The sequence below is a fragment of the Anabrus simplex genome, chromosome 2 (genome assembly GCF_040414725.1).
Source record: "Anabrus simplex isolate iqAnaSimp1 chromosome 2, ASM4041472v1, whole genome shotgun sequence".
Lineage (NCBI taxonomy): Eukaryota > Metazoa > Arthropoda > Insecta > Orthoptera > Tettigoniidae > Anabrus > Anabrus simplex.
Genome location: NC_090266.1, coordinates 370,190,531 through 370,206,578, shown reverse-complemented (window position 1 = coordinate 370,206,578; position 16,048 = coordinate 370,190,531). Strand labels below are relative to the sequence as shown.

Sequence of the window (16,048 nt, the reverse complement as noted above, 5' to 3'; positions counted from 1 at the left end):
CGATGTAATGTTGCCTTGAGTAGGCTATAAGAAATTTGTTGATGTTGGAGAGCATGTAAGCTCTTTTCTAAGTTTTCTGTACTAGTGAGGGGTGCCTCTGGAAGGCTAGAAATTATAACCCTTGGAGCAAGTGCTCTTGAATTTTGAGAGATTTCTATCTTTGTCTAAACAATTCCTCTTCTGAAATTGTAAATGTGTAAACTAAGGCCTCGAAGCCCAAAACTGTTAATTCCCTATTCTGGGGTTCTCTATTTTAATCCCCAAATTTGTCATTGTTATTTCACTAAGTGAAAATTTGTTAAGTTTTTCTTTTTTGAAAAGAAATATAACCTTTATTTAAAGCTTTAATTCAATTTTGATATCGTAGATAGACCCATTCTACCCAGCACCTTCTTTCACCTCTGCGTTCCACAGATACCCAGAACAGACACGATAAAGCCAACTTGCTCACACATGTTTACACGTCCGTGTGTCATTTCTCATTGCAAGTGCAGCATCAAATACACACTTTTGGAGGTCGTCACAGTACTGTACCTTACTTCTGTGAACTAATTCCTTCATATGGCCCCAGAGGTAAAAAAAACAAAACAAAAAACTGCAACATGGAATTTACATCAGGGCTTTGAGCTGGCCACTGCACATGACCATTTTGACCAATCCAGTGGCACACCATCATGTGAGAACCACATATCTTTATGTATGTCCAAAGTATATTATCCATAACTTGTGGTAACATATCTGTGAGAAATCGCAAGAAGTGTTTTCCTGTCAAACGTGTTGGGAGTATGAAAGGACCAATAATTATGTCCCCTACAATTTCCACCCAAACATTTAAGAAGAATTGCTTTTGAAAGTGTTTCTGGACATGATGCTGGGAGTTTTCTACACTCCAGATATGAGTATTATGAAAATTCACTATAATCTTATGTGAAACAAGATTCGTCAGTAGCAAAATTTCTGATAGGGAAATCTGGCTGTTGCTGTTTCTTACTCAAAAACCACTGACAGAATTGCTCCCAGAGGGAAAATCTGTTTCTCGAAGGTGCTGAACATGCTGTATATGGTATCGATACAACAGCTGTTTGCTAAGTGTTTGATGTATAACACAGTGAGAGATACTGACCACACGGGCTATTACTCTAGTGCTCCCCCCGAGGTCATTTTCGACCAAGTCTAAAATATCTCTCTGCTGTCAATATAAATTCTTGACGTAAACAGCCCCTTACCACAAATGTAGGCTGCATTTGTCCATTGTTTTGAATTCTTTGAAGAATAGAGACAAAAGCTTGATCACTTGAGTGGCTTCAGTAGGGAAAACAATCCTTACACATTCATCCCGTCAATGAGTATGAAAAATGAGTTCACATTATAAAAATTTCACTTTTGTTAACGTAATCAAGCACATGATAGTAGAGTTCTTGTTTTAACTTCAGACAGAATGTTGTTATACTTATTCCCAAGAAAGCAGGTGCTGACAAGTGCAAAAACTTCTGCACCATTATGTTAGTATATCATGCTTTCAAAATTTTAACTAATAAGATAGAGTTTGAGGGATGTTCCACCATTCAACACATTGTAAAAATACATTAAAATATAAAAAGACCAGTTTCGACTCCCTTGGAGTTATCATCAGTTCCTGTTGATAATTAATTCAGGGGGAATCTGATAACAATCATCTTAGTAAGAAAATTTAAATGTGATAGCCTGGAAAAACATCAATGGGTTGCAAGACATTACTTTGAAATGCAACGCATACATGGCAAGCAGCACTTTTAACTTAATATGTTCCTAGTTCTGGCCTAAACTGTCCTGTGTTCATGTAACACGTAACACTGGAAACACATGCACTGTTGAACACATGACATGGACACTTATAATGATATGAAATCTTAGCTCTCTAAGAGCGTTCCTGTGGACTTGACAGTTCTATTTCTATCTTAAAAAACTGGATAAAATACACACACCTTGAAACAAATGTACAAAGACATGTTTCTGGTCTAGACACGTTCATAGACACGGAAATACTAGAATTTCTTGCACTGGTTGAAAACACACTTACGATATGAAACAATTGGCTTTTCAGTATGCTCCTGGGCTTGACAGTCTTGCCCCCAACTGATTAAACTAGATGAAACATATATACATTAAATGTAGAAAGAAAAACCACTTGGCATCTAAAAGTTCTTGGTTTGGTTTCAAAAAATTTGTCATGTGTTCGTGGAATTAGAATAGAACAGTTGGTCATGCTACAATCTATTGGAAACAATATTCTAATTCCACGAACACATGACAAATTTTTTGAAACCAAACCAAGAACTTTTAGATGCCAAGTGGTTTTTCTTTCTACATTTAATGTATATATGTTTCATCTAGTTTAATCAGTTGGAGGCAAGACTGTCAAGCCCAGGCACATACTTGAAATACCAATTGTTCAATATTGTAAGTGTCTCATATCGTAAGTGTGTTTTCAACCAGTGCAAGAAATTCTAGTATTTCCATGTCTATGAACACGTCTAGACCAGAAACATGTCTTTGTACATTTGTTTCAAGGTGTGTGTCTTTTATCCAATTTTTTAAGATAGAAATAGAACTGTCAAGTCAAGGAACGCTCTTAGAGAGCTAAGATTTCATATCATTATAAGTGTCCATGTCATGTGTTCAACAGTGCATGTGTTTCCAGTGTTACGTGTTCCATGAACACAGGACAGTTTAGGCCAGAACTAGGAACATATTAAGTTCAAAGTGCTGCTTGCCATGTATGCGTTGCATTTAAAAGTAATGTCTTGCAACCCATAGATGTTTTTCCAGGCTATCACCTTTAAATTTTCTTACTATAATGATTGTTATCAGATTCCCCCTGAATTAATTTTCAACAGGAACTGATGATGACTCCAAGGGAGTCGAAACCGGTCTTCTTATAATTTAAATATTTTTACAATGTGTTGAATGGTGGAACATCCCTCAAACTCTTAGTTAAACGTCAACACAGAAATGAAGATCATAACCTACAATAAATTTTAACTACCGGTATGTATAAATTAAAAAAGAATGGAGAGACAAGTTGAAGCTGAGTTGGGAGATGATCAGTTTAGCTTCAGAAGAAATGTAGGAACACATGAAGCAAACCTGAATTTGCATATGATCTTAGAGGATAGAATTAAGGAAAACAAGCCCACATACAAGGCATCTGTAGAGCTAGAAAATACAATGGATAATGTTGATTGGACTAGGCTATTTGAGATTCTGAAAGTGATCGGGATCAGATACCCAGAAAAAAAGATTATCTCAATCTGTACAAAGATCAGTCTGCAGTGATAAGAATCGAGGGCTATGAAAAGCAGTCATCCAGAAAGGAGCGAGGCAAAGTTGCAATTCTCCCACTCTCCTTTTGAACGTTTGTATAGAACAGGCAGTAAAGGACATAAACTTTTTTTTTTTGCTAGTGGCTTTACGTCGCACTAACACAGATAAGTCTTATGGCAACAATGGGATAGGAAAGGCCTACGAGTTGGAAGGAAGCGGCCGTGGCCGTAATTAAGCTACAGCCCCAGCATTTGCCTGGTGTGAAAATGGGAAACCACGGAAAACCATCTTCAGGGCTGCCGACAGTGGGATTCGAACCCGCTATCTCCCGGATGCAAGCTCACAGCCGTGCGCCCCTAACCGCACGGCCAACTCGCCCAGTAAGGACATCAAAGAGGAACTTGGAAAGTGAATAACAATCCAAGGGCAGGAAGTCAAAACTCTGAGATTTGCTGATGATAATGTTATTTTTTTAGAGTCTGCTGAAGATCTGGAGAAAATGCTGACTGGTATGGACACTGTCTTGAGGAATAGCAAAAGATGAAAATAAACAAATCCAAAACAAAAGTAACTGAGTGCATTTGAATAAAGTAAGGTGATGCAGGAAATATCAGACTGGAAAACAAAGTCTTAAAGGAAATAGATTAATATTGGTACTTGGGTAGTAGAATAACGATGACAGAAGTAAGGATGACATACAACACAGACTAGCACCAGCAAGGAAGACCTTTCTTAAGAAAAGAATTTTGCTCACTTTGAACATAGCTAGAAATTTGAAAGATGATTTTTTAAGACTTTTCTGGATGATGGCATTGGATGGAAGTGAAACATGGACAATAACTAGCTCAGAAAGACAATAGAAACTTCTGAAATATGGAGTTAACAGAAGAATGCTGAAGGTGAGATGGGTAGATTGAATCTGAAATGAAGAGATACTAAATCGAATTGGTGAGAGAACGATCTGGTGTAATTCGGTTAGAAGTAGAGACAGAATGATAGGACACATCTTAAGACACCCAGGACTTGTTCAGTTAGTTTCTGAGGAAAGTAAAGGTGGTTGGAAGGGTAGGGGTAGACCAAGGCATGACTATGACAAACAGATTAGAGTAGATGTAGTAGTTATGTAGAAATGAAAAGGTTAGGACAGTATAGGGTGGCAGAGAGTACTGCCTCAATGCGATGTAATGATGATGGCACGGTTGGAGGGACAACATGCTGGTAAAACCAGAACTGATGATCACCAAACAAGGACTCTGCCCAGCCGGGTATGCTTTCCTGGGCACGAAGCTGCATACTCGCATGCCAGTATGAATAATGAATCTGATGTTGCGGGATCATAGGATACCCAGCAGCACTGAGCTTGGGACATGCAAGCCAGTCACGTGTGTCATGCCAGTGGACGACGAAGATGCACAGGCACCTGAAGGAGAGAAAGATGCGGACAAACACCTGGAAATGCCTGGCGGCAGGGCAGCTCAGGGAGCTTAAGGAGTTAATTCACGAGTTCCGGAACATCTTCACTGCTGCAGGAGATGACTACAGAAAGACGGAAAGGGTGTACCATCATATCAACAATGGCAATGCCACCCTAATCCAGCAAACTCTCAGCAGTGTACTCTTGGCGAAGAAGGCAGAAATCGACAGAATGCTGGATGATATGAAGCAGTGAGGAGTCATCGAAGAGTCGAATAGTCCATGGTCCAAGTGAGAAAGAACACAGAGTTCTGCTTCTGCGTCGATTGTGGCAAAGTGAATGATGGTCACCAAGGACCGCTTCGCGTTACCCCGGATAGATGACACCCTGGACAAGTTACCTGAAGCCCACAGGTTTTTGACCTAGTACTTCAAGTGACTGTACTGGGAAATGGCGTTACATTCAAAAGATGAGAAGATTGCATTCTCGACTGACCAAAGGCTGTACCAGTTCACTGTGATGTCCTTTGGTCTCTATAACGTGCCGGCGACCTTCGAATGGCTGATCAAGTCCGCAATGAGAGGGCTAATGCATGATACTTGCCTCGAGTATCTGAACGATACCATAGGAGGGCGTATGTTCAGTGAACACATCACAAACCTCCGGCGAGTATTCCAGAGGAGTTCACCTAAAGCTGAATCCTGGAAAATGCCAACTATTCCAGAAAGAAGTGCACTACCTGGGTCACATCATGTCATCAGAATGAGTAGCCAAAAATCCTGACAAGTCAGAAGCTGTCAAGAGACTGGCTGGTGTCGAAGGACAGGCAGGAACTCGGGAGCTTTCTTGGCCATTGCACCTACTACTGCAGGTTTATAGCCGGCTTCACAAATGTTTTAAAGCCACTCACATGGCTCACGAAGAAGAGAAAGCCATTCCAATGGTCGTCAGAGGCAGAGATTGCCATCTGTATACTGAAGATGACCCTGCGTATGGCACCTGTTCCGGGATATCCCAAGCCTAGGAAGAAGTTCATTGTGACGCCAACGACAGCCACGTGAGGACTGTTGGGATGCAGTCACAGGTGTAGGACGCATTCGGCAGTAAAACACTCTCCAAAGCTGAGTGGAACTACTGCATTGTGTGTCCGAAACTACAGGTCATTGCACACCTCCACATGTACCTGTATGTGCAGCCATTCCATCTGTGCAGTGATCTCTCTGCCCTGACATGGTTTCTGAGCTTCTGTAACCTGGAGGGGGAGACAGCCTGTTGGATGCAACGCCTACAGGAGTACAACTTCAGTGCCAAATTCCACCAGAGACGAAGACACTGCAAGTCCATTGATGATCTGTCTGGAAAGCCATGCACCAAGAGCCATGACCAATGTCAGAAAACCGAGAGGCAGGCAGATGCCATGGATGTGCAGTTCGTGCGTGCCGCCACCGCTGAAGTCTGAGATCAAGCTTCTCTGAGGAGGGAGCAGCTGAAAGACAAAAACATCAGGCAGGTTCTGAAGAACGCTGAGTTTAGGTAAAAACCAGAATTGAAGGACATTGCCGAACACAGCCCAACCTACAAGGCATATTGGGCCCAGTGAATATCTCTGAGGGTCATCAGCAACCGGGTGCTGAACTGCATATTGGGAGTCTATTGATGGCAAGAAGCAGGTTACCCAGCTGGTAATTCCCAGGAGTATGAGGAAGGAAGTGGTGACCAAGCTACATGCGGGCACCACTACTGGAAATCTGGGAATCAAGAAGACTATAAAATGAGATCAACAGCGCTACTACTGGGTGCACCTAAGGAACGATATTGAGGGGATGTGCCAGTTGTTTAACACCTGTTCTTTTAGCTGAGGACCACGTACCAGGATTAGGGGCCATATGATACAGTACAACATCAGAGCACCTTTTAACAGGATAGCCATTTACATCGCTGGGCCATTCCCCTAATCTGTTGCCAGAAATTGCTACGTACTCCTGGTTATGGAATATTTCACCAAGTAGCCACAGATCTACACCATCCTCAATCAAGAGGCATTGACAGCATGGTAGCCAACATCTTGGTGAAGGACTTCTTCTGCCCCTTCTGTGTACCAAAGGAACTGCACAGCAACCACGGCAGAAATTCAAAGCTGATGCAAGAGGTTCTACAACATCTGGGATTTCAGAAGACCCGATGACACCTTTCCATCCACAGACGTCATGGTGGAGGGTTTCATACAGACCACTGAGGTGCACCTAAGGAAGGTGGTCTCAGCACACCAAAGGGACTGGGATAAGGGGTCCCACTCTTCCTTATAGCCTACTGAACGTCTACCCATGAGACTACGGGCATGGTACTTGCCAACATGGTCTTCCAAGAGGGAGCTACACCTGCCATGCGACCTGAGGTTTGGATCAGCACTAGATCAGAAGCAGCCAGTGATAGACTACGTGCGGGAGTCGGTGGGCCAGCTGAACGAAATCCGCGACTATGTCCGGCAACATCTGAGGGTAGCCAGTGATAGGATGAAGATCCTTTCTGACCTGCTGGCAAACTCTATGGGTTTCCTGGAAGATGACCGGGTTTGGCTGTACCGACCTGCGCAGACTAAAGTGAAGTCACCAAAGCTTCAGTTGCTATGGAAGAGCCCATACGCTGTCATCACCAGGATCAACGTCGTCTACAGGATCTAGCTGCCTTCCTGAGCGGAGGTGATGGTTGTCGGTCTAGATTGTCTAGTGTCTTATTGTGGAGCAGTCTTAAGGAGGGGGCAAATGTAACTGGATATCTGTCATTTTGTTTATAAACATTGTCAGGGACTGGGAGGGGCAAGTTAGTCTGGCCCCACCCACGAGCAAATGAAGTCACCGGGAATTAGATTTTTCACACCAATGTAAGGTGCAAGGCTTTTCAGGTGTTTGCTCTATAAAACCAGCGTAATGCCATAGGTGTGACACTAAGATTTTTCAGGCATTTTCTGGATAAAACCACCCTTTCAACTTAGGCCTGATCTCAGACTCAGTGTCAGGCCTAATATCAAATGCTAATATGAAAGCCTTATAAAATAACTGTTGAAATATACTTTTCACACATACGAAATTCTGTTCAAAATGAGTAAACAAATCCAATCAACTGCTTTTGAGTAAAAGGGTAAAGAGATCACTGCTGAAGATCTGTTCAAAAGCAGAACAGAAATATCTTCTCCTTTTGATTAGCAAATAACAGTGTTTGTTGAAATAATTATTTTGCTCAGGTGATGTACTGTTCAAAAATAGGAAACATAATGCAATCTTCTACTTTTGGTTAGCAAATTAGTGGTCCCTGTCAAAATGAAGATAGCTGAAAATAAATTGAAGTTCAGACATTGCTTTTGAAGTCAAAGTTTCCAATATGACCACAGAAGTTAAATGGGGGATAAATAAAGAATGAAACAATTAAGAACAATACAAGCTCAACTTGTGATCAGTGGCTAGCTGTCAGTACACTGGATGATTCATAAGGCTGCTCAGGAACTGATGTAGCCCATAGATGGGTACAAATACAGCTTTCGTATAGGAAGAAACACTGCATCAGGGCAAGCCTGGGAATGTCAAGAATGACAAAACGCATAATATATTTTATTATTTTCCCAAAATTTTCTACATACTTAAACAATGCAGCAGAACTGACAATCAATGAAATGAAAGTCATTTGTGCACACAATGAAGCTAGAAAAGAGACACAAAACCTGTCTGAACTGTCATCTAGCATACTCCATACCAATATAATTGGTCCGTTATTGGATACCATAAATTTTTCAGCAAACTCATTCCTGTTGGCAGCGTTTCACCCCAATATGCCAATTGGGGCTCATCAGTTGGTAACTAGCGCACCTACCAAGACACATGACTAGTGCATACTGCAGAGGCCACAGCGTTCAGCATACCTACCAAGACACATGACTAGTACATACTGCAGAGGCCACTGCGTAGGCTACTTAGAGCCACCGGCAGTGCCCATGCACTATGAGAGACTTTGTCTCACTGGTGCTTGCTAGGCCATCAAATTCCCTATGGGAATCAATTTCTGTAATATACTACACTGGAACCTAGATATCTCGAATCAGCTCAGGAGTTAAATTTTATTTTGAGTTATCGAAATTTTGAGATACAGAGAATACCATTTTTGAGCATGTATTGCACATAATTGAATCAAATGTATCTAAGAGCTTACACTGAGTACATTATTTTTAACAGTATTTAAAAATTTTATGGTATCACTTTAATTATAACCCTATTATAGTAACTTTTTAGAAGACAGGATACAGTACATATAGTAGTGAAACAAGAAATATACCTCTGTTAACACCGTTGGAAAAACTCCGCTAGTCTCTTCTGTTTGCTACTGTTAACCTTTCCTTCCCTTCATGTTGAAACTTCGCCATACCACGCAGCCGAGATTCGTAAATGGAGCTTGTCATCCGCGACTTCGGGGGTTGCTTTTGTACGTGACCGGTAATCAATTCACATGGCATAAGACCAATTTCACGTTTTCATCACTATAAGACCTATCTGTGTCGGTACAACGTAAAACAAATTGTAAAAAATAAAAAAATCATGTTTTTGCCCGTATTGAACTTACTACTAATAGTTACAAATTCTTGTTATTCAATACACAAAAATGTTTATTGTCTCTAAAAGGACATTTACTACAATACAAACATTGAATGGGACATGTTTTAAGTAAAATAGAAACAGACAAATTTATTAAATTACTCAAATTTGTATTGAATAACTACTTCTCGTTCAATAACAAAATCTATCACCAATTAAGCTTGACTATGGGGGACTCCAGCTCATAGATATTGACCGATATTTATATGGATAACATGGAAGAATCTAAAATTAAACCAAATATAGAAGAGCTATCCCTTTAGTTGAGGTACGTAGATGATACGTTTGTGATAATAGACCACTGAAAAAATAACAATACAAAAATTATACAATTTTTAAACAGGGTAGACAGTTGCATAAAATTCACTAAGGAGGACGATAACTTGAACTTCTTGGATATAAACGTAACACGTACAGGCTTTAGGATTTGATTTTCAGATATATAAAAAACCGACACACACCCCAATTACAATAAAAAAACAATTCCCTTAATCCGAAATCACGTAAACAGGCATCCTTCTTCAGCCTAGTCAATAGAGCCTTCAAAATACCTTTATCACCAGATTTATAAAAGAACTAGCACTGATTAATGGTTACAAAACAGAAACAATAAATGGAATCATTAACAAAGTAAAACTTAAACTGGCCACTAATCATACTCCACAGAAAACTAAAAAATCAAAATATGCTACTTTCATCTACAGTAATCTTGCGATTCACCAAATTACAAATCCTTTGAAAAAACAAGATTTACAAATAGCATTCAAGACACATAACACTAACAGAAATATATTTTTCAATCATAATACAGTTAATGCAAATAAAGATGGATACCAAGGTTCTGGAATATATAGATTAAGATGCACACAGTGAAATTTTTCATATGTTGGCCAGACTGGGCATAGTTTTATCATAAGATATATGGAACACTATAACGCATTAAAACATAATAAGTATTCTGCAATGGCTAACCACAGGAAAGAGACTGGTCATCAATTTAGTACAATAGATAGAGACCTCAAGATAATAAAGAAAATATTGAGAAGGGAAAGTTAATGACCGGATATGAAAGCATTTGTATTTATTTACATCAGAACTTCAATAGGGATAAAAACCTAAATGATGCAATCGAAATAAAAAGCCCATTAATAGAACAATTACCAAAATTGCTACAAGCATTCAAATCAGATAACAGTAAAAAAAAAATTAAAATTTTCAACTATAAATCTTCTAATACATCAACAAATACAACTCCCACCTTGAATATACATAGAGACCCCCCTCTGCAAGTTAAGCCAGCATCTAATACCCGGCCCACACCCCCTTCTGCTGCGTCCCCTACTTATCCTCCTCACGTTATGCCAGTACCCAACGCTCTGCCCACAGTTCCATCTCCTTCCCCACCTACTCACCCTCCACCACACCCATCCCATACGTATAACACAAGAAGTACGAACACGACGACAAATAGTCTCAGTACTGCAACAAGCACACCTAGGCACTAAAGCGCAAAATAAAAATTATAAAAAAAGGGGTAAGTGATGTTCCAACCTTAAGAATCTATAAAAACAATTACAAACCATCACACTCTTAACATTCTTTTGTTACAGACATATTCATCCATAACGTTGCAGCAAACAGCATACCAACAATTAAGTAACAAACGTTTGTGTCCGTTTTAACCATGCTTCAATAACAAACAGACCAGTAAAAATTGGCCGACTCAAATCAGTTGGGGATTGGTGAAGACTACAAGGATAACGCATACAATAGACTACAAACCTCAATGATTCATCTTTTTTATAATGGTGTAATTCTCATCTAATGAGAATATATTGAAAGGTTAATCTACTAATTCGTTAATCTTCATATGAATATTTATACTTTGATAAATAACTTAACACTAGCAGTGTTAGAAAAAAACAGGAATTTTTTGCCAAATCTTACAATTTAATTGGCACATTACTATGACTTGGACATCAACCTCCTTTGATTAACGTCTAGTCTATTATAGACCCATTTTAATTGCTGAAGATGGTCGACACAATGAGCGAAACATGTCCCTTTTAATGTTTATATTGTAGTATATGTCGTTTTAGAGACAATAAACATTTTTATTTATTGAAAAAGATGGATATAATAACAAGAATTTGTAACTATTAATCAATTCACACCTGAGAAACAGCGAGGCTTCACAGATTTTCCAATCACTGGAAGTTTTAGTTCTCCAGTTCCCATCACATTAGTTCCCAGCATCACTGTAACCCTTTCTTTACTTGTTAACTGTTCCTCACCAACCACAAATGCTGTATTGCACAGTTAATGTTGCACAAAACTTGAGTTAGAGTATTTTTTGCTTCAAGGGAAGAAATGTTTGCTTCGAGAAATTGAGAAATTTGTGTAACCAAATTTCGAGTAATAGAGAAATATACAAATAGGACAAACGGCCAGGAAATTTAAGTTACTTTGAGATACTGAAAATTCGAGTAATGGAGGTTCGAGATATCGAGCTTTGACTGTATATTCAATGTGGGCATCACAAAGTGGTTATATTTCGACTGTTCTACGGGCTGTTTCAGTTTCTGTACAATCTTTTGAGTCACGTTGTACCCACCAAATATGGAGCGCAATTGTTTCATACAATTTTATATTTGTTTCTCTTCTAACTTTGTGTTTTCAATTTCTGTTGATAGTGCCAGTAATTTGGTTCCTTTTATAAATCATTTTATGCATATCATTGCCAAATTATGGGATACCTCACAGCCAAGAAAGTTAAAAGATGTAGATTTTAGAAAAAATAGTAGAAGTATGATCTCACTCCAAGCTAAGTGCCTTCCCCAACCTGGACATGTGCTCGTCAAGGCAGGGGAGGAGGAGGATGGAAAGTCCATGTTGAACGACCAGGAATCCCCACAATGTGGAGAGCTGAGTAAGTTTTATTTTTGTCTGCAACTCTATTATCCCACAATTTATTCTGTTTCTAAGAACTGATGTGGCTTATTTTGTAATATAATTCTTCAATTTCTTTTTGAATTTTAATTTGTGTGTGTGTACACACACACATGCACCAATAACAAAAAAAATAATAATAGTAAGGTAGGGAGAGATTGAAAATCAGCTGAAAATACAGTATTTTGAGTTATCTACAATTAAAAGACCAGTTTTGAAAAGAGAATAATGATGTTAAGGATGAAAGCTTCAGACCTATCAGTATGTTTCAAATAACTCTTGTGGTCCCAAAATGGACGTTCTCCACACAAGCTTAAACGAATTAGTACGATTCAATTATCGTACGTACGTATGATCCCTGATTTTAGGTTGGGAAATTTTCATAAAATAATTTGTAATATAAAGTATTGAATATAATGCGAGTTTGTTAAATTAAGATGTAAGAACATAATATTGTTGTTGTTTTTTTTTGTTTTTTTTTGCTAGGGGCTTTACGTCGCACCGACACAGATAGGTCTTATGGCGACGATGGGATGGGAAAGGCCTAGGAGTTGGAAGGAAGCGGCCGTGGCCTTAATTAAGGTACAGCCCCAGCATTTGCCTGGTGTGAAAATGGGAAACCACGGAAAACCATCTTCAGGGCTGCTGATAGTGGGATTCGAACCTACTATCTCCCGGATGCAAGCTCACAGCCGCGCGCCTCTACGCGCACGGCCAACTCGCCCGGTACATAATATTGTAAGAAGAATTTATAGATAGGGAATATTCCATACATGCATCATTATATTTTGTATAAATCTTTGTTTGGGTAAGAGTCTGTGCATATGGCCAAGCAGTGAAGATTGTGCAACCTGAGGAACAGTGACTATATCGGGAAAGATGGTTGAAATCGGTTGAAAGTGTTGCAACAAGTGGCTTGGAAACCCGGGGTACAGCCGGGAAGTATAGGAAGATTCTTATACATCAATGTGGATGAACGCGAGTGTTCACTATTTGCAGACCGGCAGCTCGGTAACCAATCCGGAAGCTCCGAGTTTGAATGAGCTTGTGCTGTCCGAGTGACACTTGAAGATGTTTCAGTGGTAGCGTTGTTTCCAGTGGACTTTTGGAGACATGGCAGCCATGTGGAGCAAGCCTATATATACATGTACATGTGTGCAACGAGTTTATTACTATTACTGTTCATGACCATTGTGGTTGCTGTTTATGACGATTACCATTACAAAGACTTTGCTACACAAGTTCTTTATGACTGAATTACGGTACCATTACGGAATCATTTTTATTATTATTCTGGATTATTCCTCTTCGAGGAAATGCACACTGTGGGTAGTGTTTTAGAGGAGTAATCTGGAAATAATGTGTTGCTGTGCACAGAACTGACTATTGCTGGAAGAAATTGTAGGCCAAGTGTTCAGCGCTTGGTCGTTCCTTTCTCACAATTACAGAGTTTTTCTGACGTTCCCACCTAATCAATTCTATTCATGTTATAAAATTAATTTATTAACATCTAAATTTCAATACTAGGTTTGATCCATTGATCATCCTCAGTTGTTTACATTAACAATTAAAATAGTACACACAATCAATAAAAACCACTTCTTGAAATTGTCATAAATTAAGTCTTAAAATCTAATAACTGCCCATGTTTCTGTTGAATTAAGACACCCTTTTTGAATGTTATAAATGTGCCATCTTAAAATTTAATGAACTATTAGTTTAATTTGTTACACTGTTGATTGAAGGAGTAGATTCACAGTCATTCAACCATTTTATTTGAGTTGTTGAATAATACAGTCTTAAAATCTAATAAAATGTATGTTTCATTTCACTGATATCTCTATCTGTTGAATGGGGAACCATAAGTTCATTGGAACTCTGTAATTGTGTTGCCTCAAAACATTCTTCCCAGGTTATAACTGTGCTACATTGAAATCTAAATAAATGGGGCTCCATGGAATTAGTTACACTAAGTTAGTATAAATATATCTTTTATTTTGGCTGCGTGACTTAGTGTTGGAAAGTGGTTTATCAGCTGGTGGTTGTACTCTTGATAGTAAGGCTGGGAGGGAACATCTTCAAACAGGTTTCCAACACTAACTTCGCACAACCAAAATAAAAGATGTATTTATACTAGTGCAACCAATTCCACAAAGCCCCATTTTATTGAGATTTTAATGTAGCATAACAAGAATAAATTAAACAATTGGCCACTAGATTTTAGGATAGTAAATTTAAAAATTGAGAAGTGTGTTTTGAAGCAACACAATTACACAGTTCGGACGAACTTATCATTCCCCATTCAACAGATAGAGATGTCAGTGAAAAACATGTTTATTAGATTTTAAGACTGCATTATTTAATAACTCAAAGAAAATGGTTGAATGACTGTGGTTGTACTTCCTCAACTGACAGTGTAACAAATTAAAACTGATAGTTCACTAGATTTCAAGACAGTGAATTTATAAAATTCAAACAGTGTGTTTTAATTCAAGAGAAACATGGATGGTTATTACATTTTAAGACTTAATGTATGACAATCTTAAGAAGTGGTTTTTAATGACTGTGTGTACTATTTTAATTGATAATGTAAACAATTGAGGATGATCCATGCATCAAAACTAGTATTGTAATTTAGATGTTAATAAATTCATTTTACAACAAATAGTATTGATTAGGTGGGACCGTCAGAAAAACTCTGTAATTGTGAGTCGAAAACCATCAATACGGAAAAATGAAACTAATCACACTGGGTCATTCTTTGATTGATTTGATGTGGCATTTGTCTTCCATCTAGTCCACAGAAGTTTTTTATTTTTATTTTTTACATGGTGAAGTTGTTCGATTAACAGAGTATAGTGAGGTGACTGAGTTTGCTTAATATACAGTTATAACCTAGGAAAAATAGATTCCACAGCAATGATGCTCTTGTGCTAATTTAAGATAAGTTTAAGAATGGACAGTCATCTTAATCTGTAGGAAATCATCAATTTGAATTGTGGCCATCAAGAACTATGTGTAGTTGTTGTGTATAGCTTGAAGATGGATGTTTATACTGGTCTCATCACGTGATGATTATTGTTGGTGTTTGCTTTGTTTTGTTATATTTTGTTTCAGGAGTAAATTCTAACAGCAAAACTGACAGCAAATCTTTTATTGGGGGAGTAAGGAAAAAGATGACATGCTACCCAAATTTATTTTCAGGTTAAATAGTAGGCAGATAAGGTAATGAAGCAAGTTTTCAGCCCAATCAGCCTGATGACTGTTGCCTTGGGAGGAGGAGTTCTTTCATGTTCTGCAGAGTCAATTATTCCTGTAAATGTTTTGCAGGTGGTGCCCAATTTATATTTATTTCAAATTAATATTTCATTACAAAGATTTAATGTTCAAATTTTGCTGTAAATTTACCATATGCACTAAAAGCTCTTACAATGCTAAATTCCACAACCTCCTCACAATGGCACAAACATTACTCATGATATGTAGAACTTCAATATGGGGAAATTCAAAATATTCTACCGTTACAGTAAATTTCCTTACACCAAGCTATGAAACATTTAGGGTAAAACTATAAATGTAGTTCACCATATCAGGGTAAGACCTACCAGTAAATCTTTCTGTAAAAACTTGCTGAGTTTGATATTTGTGCAATGATTTGTCATGTATATTCCTTCAAGTCTATATCGACATCTATGCTGCTTTCCAGAAATGCTCATTTTCTTAAAGATATTATTGGTATAAC

General features: G+C 38.4%; 1 protein-coding gene across 2 annotated transcripts in view; it reads right to left on the bottom strand.

The window, feature by feature from the left end:
- LOC136864140 (protein GOLM2) overlaps positions 1–16,048 on the bottom strand; it is a 287,806-nt gene that overhangs the window by 42,054 nt on the left and 229,704 nt on the right. The gene's annotated exons all lie outside the window — the stretch shown is intronic.